The sequence below is a fragment of the Phascolarctos cinereus genome, unplaced genomic scaffold (assembly GCF_003287225.1).
Source record: "Phascolarctos cinereus isolate Bilbo 61053 unplaced genomic scaffold, phaCin_HiC Scaffold_7;HRSCAF=346, whole genome shotgun sequence".
NCBI classification, from domain to species: Eukaryota; Metazoa; Chordata; class Mammalia; order Diprotodontia; family Phascolarctidae; genus Phascolarctos; species Phascolarctos cinereus.
The window spans coordinates 96,790,021-96,794,459 of NW_027556180.1; the positions used below are offsets into that span (position 1 = coordinate 96,790,021).

General features: G+C 33.3%; 1 non-coding gene across 1 annotated transcript; it reads left to right on the forward strand.

Moving 5' to 3' along the window:
- Positions 1-499: 499 nt before the first annotated feature.
- On the forward strand, positions 500-603 carry LOC144454924 (U6 spliceosomal RNA). Its single transcript, XR_013483471.1, has one exon. It is a non-coding gene; the product is annotated as a U6 spliceosomal RNA (small nuclear RNA).
- The last annotated feature ends 3,836 nt before the right edge of the window (positions 604-4,439 follow it).

The following is a 4,439-nucleotide window of genomic DNA, read 5'->3' on the forward strand; positions in this document are numbered from 1 at the left end:
ACACTAAGCATTTATTAAGTTTTCCCTATATGCCCAGGCAACTGTATGTCTTTAAGTGAGGTTCAACTATTAAGTTTAGAGGAGCTCATTCGACACCAGGAATGTGTCTGAAATACAATGAGTTTTATTTTATTGATTTTTCATAGCAATTTATGGGAGTCAAGACAAAACTGTACCAAAAATATTGGATCTGAAATCAGAGCACATGGCTTCACACCCTGGCTTTGAAAGTTACTACCTTAGTTACTTTGGTCAAGTCATTTAATTTCTCAGGTAATCAGTTTTCTTCTTTTTAGGACAAAGAGTTTGGACTATACAACCTTAAAAGTCCTTTCCAGCTTTAAAAACATGTTCTACTAAGGCACAAGGATTTTTGATATGTTAGAGTGATTGGAGAACCTGTAGTAGTGAAATCATGTATATTTTGAATTATTGAAGTATATATTCCTCAGGGCAATATAGAATATGGGTCATGTTATACTGGAAAGATTGTATGATTGTCCACTTCAGCAGCACACATCATAAAATAGGAATAATATAGGGGAGATTAGCATGGCCCCTGCAAAAGAATGACAGATAAAATCACAAATGTACCATATTAAGAAAAATATTGACCTGAAACATGATATGTTTACTCATAGAGCTGTTGTGAGGATCAGAGAGATATTTCATGGAAAGTAGTTTTTAAACCTTTGACTATTATGTAAAAGGTCAGCTATTATCATATACACTAAAAAAGGCTTATTTTCTTCTTCTACATATGTTAGATAAGTTTCAGATTTCATAATTAAAATGGAAGGCTGCTTTGGCTTTTAAAATAGCAGTAACTATATTATAATGAGGTGTTCTTACTCTTGTTATATTTTCAAACAATAATGTATTATAATTAATATAGTTTATAACTATACCTTAATGTTCACTATCAATTATTAATAATCTCTGATAGTTCCTAAGTTTTACTCATATACATCATTTTATCCTGTTTAATTCTACTGTTATGGATATGTGGGTTTTTACCTACCATGATTTAAAAGGTTCTTGGCAGAACAAATTCTGAGATCCTTTAATAGAAATGAGATAGTCTCTACTATAGCTGCAATATTAATGATACCAGAGTAAGAATGACCCAAGGCCACAGTAACCTCATTTTGAACTACAGGGGGAAAATAGAATATTCTTTGTGTTATGTTTAGATGTTCTTCTTCACATTGGGATCATACATGCATGCACATACACACACACACACACACACACACACATACACACAAAGTATGTAGACTGAAAGACAAAGAGAGTGAAACAAAAGTATATGGGAACAGTCAGGATAAATGAGTAGCAAATACTTTTCTGGACTCAATGAACATCTCCAGTTATCCATATAACTTAGTAAGTACAACCAACCAATGATAAATCCTATTTTTGACTTGAGAGAATATGTGTGGAGGGGGAAAGAGGAAGGTAGGTGTGGAAGCCTTTTCTTTGTTTTTTTTTTTAAACCTGAGGGATTAGCCTTGGCAAGAATGGCAACTTCACTATGTGAGATTAGAGGGAAAGCAGGAAGAATGGGTGATGAGCTAAGAGTTGTGAGATGAAGAAAAGGAAGGAAATGGAATTCACAGGGAAAGGCCTCAGTATTCTTTTTTTATTATTAAATTTTATTTTTAATTCATGAAATAACACAAGCATTTCCATAGCACAATGCAATAAAAAAGATGATTACACATAAAACTGCAAATCTGTTCTGCACAACTTGCTATTCCTTTCAAATACACAACAAAATTATCATGTAAATCCTCCCCCCCCGAGATGGCTACCATTAGACACAAATATAGATATATATGTAAATTATTGTGTACATACTTCTACTTATAAGTTCTTTTTTCTGGATGAAGATAATATCTTTCTTCATACATTCCTTAAAGTTAATTTAGGTATTTATAATAGTGAAAATAACTTATTTGTTCAAAGTTTTCTTGAAAATATTACTGTAACCATATACAATGTTCTCTTGCTTCTGCTAATTTCACTCATCATTATTTCATGCAAGTCTTCCCATTTTTTCTACAATTACTGAACTCAATTTCCTATAGGATGAAATTTAAAGGGGAGCTTAATGAGTAGAGAGAGAGTGAGAGAGAGAGATTGAGAGACAGAGAGAGAGAGCAGACATAATAAAAGTGTCCCTGAAGAAGAAGGAGTATTTTGACCATTCATTTAAGACAAGTGTGTTTGGGAGTATAAGTCAAAGTAGAGTAAGTGTTAGAGATGATGATGAAGAATGAAGTGTCACCTGGAGGAAGTTAGGTCTCAGTGAGAACAAGTCAGAAAAGTATGTGCCAAAAGGAGTCTAGAATGAAAAGTTTTTCTCTTTAGGATGTGAGAATTCCAGATTTCATGGGGAACAATTGTAGTAGAACTTGGGTGGGGTAGGGTTGAGGAAGTTGAGGATAGGAGACTAGAATATAGTAGTTTAGGAATACTTGATTCCTATGTAGTAGGCATTTATGCAATAGTATTGTACAGAATAGGCTGTAGCAGCCTACTAGCCATAGAAGAAGTACAGGTGAATTGCAGGTGAATTGTAATGCTTTCTGTCTCCACAGGGTTGAAAGGAGTACTTCAGAGCAGAGCTGGTAGTAGGGTAAGGTGTTGTTGCTCTTGTCAGTCATTTCAGTCCAGTCTGACTCTTCCTGACTCCATTTGGGGTTTTCCTGGCAAAGACACTGGAGTGGTTTGCCATTTCCTCCCCAAGCTCATTTTACAGATGAGGGCAAGCTGAACCTTCATCAAAACCTTCCCTTCCAAGATACACAGAAGGAACATGAGGTGTTTTAAAAACAGAAGAAAACATATTATCAACAGTGTAATGACTAGAACTGAAGAGTTTTTGTTGTTGTTCGTTTGTTTTAGAGACTAGGTTAATAGCTCAGGCCAACTGACTCTCCAGAAACTGCAAAATTGATTCTGCATTGTGCTGGCCTAATACTTGTCTATCATTCACTTAGTAAGGAATAACAGTAGAGAAATATGTGCTCCATGCTTGTTCCTCCCACCGGTATAAATGAACATTTTTTTTTGATCCATAAAACTCTTTATACAGCCAAAGTGAAGACTGATATCCTGGAAACAAATTTGCATCTAAAGGATGACAGGAAATCAAGAAAATTTTAAGTGGTCTAGTTAAATAAGAGCCTGCACACACTGAAGTCAACAAATCTTTCAAGCATTGAATGAATGCACATTCTGTGCTTGTGTCCTTGGACAAAAAAGAAATATTGAATAATAAGAATAGGAAGAAAAATCAGTTATCAGGTCACTACTGAGGGCATGTAAATCACTTATTTGCTTGTTTCTGGACTTGACTTTTTAGTAGAATTAAGTTGTGTTTTTTTTTTATTTATTGTACTGTACTTCCTAGAATTCTTAACATAATCACACTACACTCTGTTTCAATTTTTTAAAGATTAAGGAGTTGCTCTATATTTCTCTAAATATCAAAGATGACTTTACGTAAATATAGACATATATGTACATACATATATGTATGCATTTCTAAATAATTTATACAATCACATGTACATACACAAATATTTCTATATTTATATATTTTGGGATTCAAAATGTGGATTGAGGAAGGGAAAATATTAGGATTCATTTAACATATGTTTCGAAGATAAATAGTTCCATATATTTAAAATGAGACAGGATGGACACCCCTATTTTTAGAGGAGTATGATTGTTGCATGGTGTAGATTAGCTAAATTACAAAGCCTTATCTATCATAAATATATCTGTGATGATTACAGACCTTTATTAATAACTTCTTTTTTTCTTCATCAGAAATTTCTTGGGTCTCATGTTCAGGTTGGTATAGAAAGGTCAACATTTATTGGGTTTTGTTATTTCATTTGTATCACTGTAAATATATTTTTTTAAGAATTAAGAAGAAGATCCTTACTTCAATATGCACTTCCTACAGGATTAATAGAGATGGATAACTAGAATTGTAATACCTTATTGATTATGACATCACATGGAATTCTTTTCAGTATCTTTTATGTACACCATTCAATGAAGTAAAAGCACTGGGGAGAGATTTCTATGTGGCAAACACTGATCTAAGCATGGAGTATATAAAGAAAACATTAAAAAGTCCCTGCCAGCAAAGCATTTTCCTTTTAATGGATGAGATAACATGCATATGTATATGCATATGAAACATGAAATGAGAAACAGGAGTAAATGAAAAGTATTTTTGTAGCACATAACAATTTACAAAATATTTATTCCCCAACCACACTGTAAGGTAAGTTGTATATATATATAGTAATTCTTAGAACATGCTGCAATGGAAGGAGATTAAATGTAGAGTCATTAAACCTTGTTTCTAAAGTGAAGTTGCTACTCACTTCCATATTACCTGTATCTGAGTCTACATG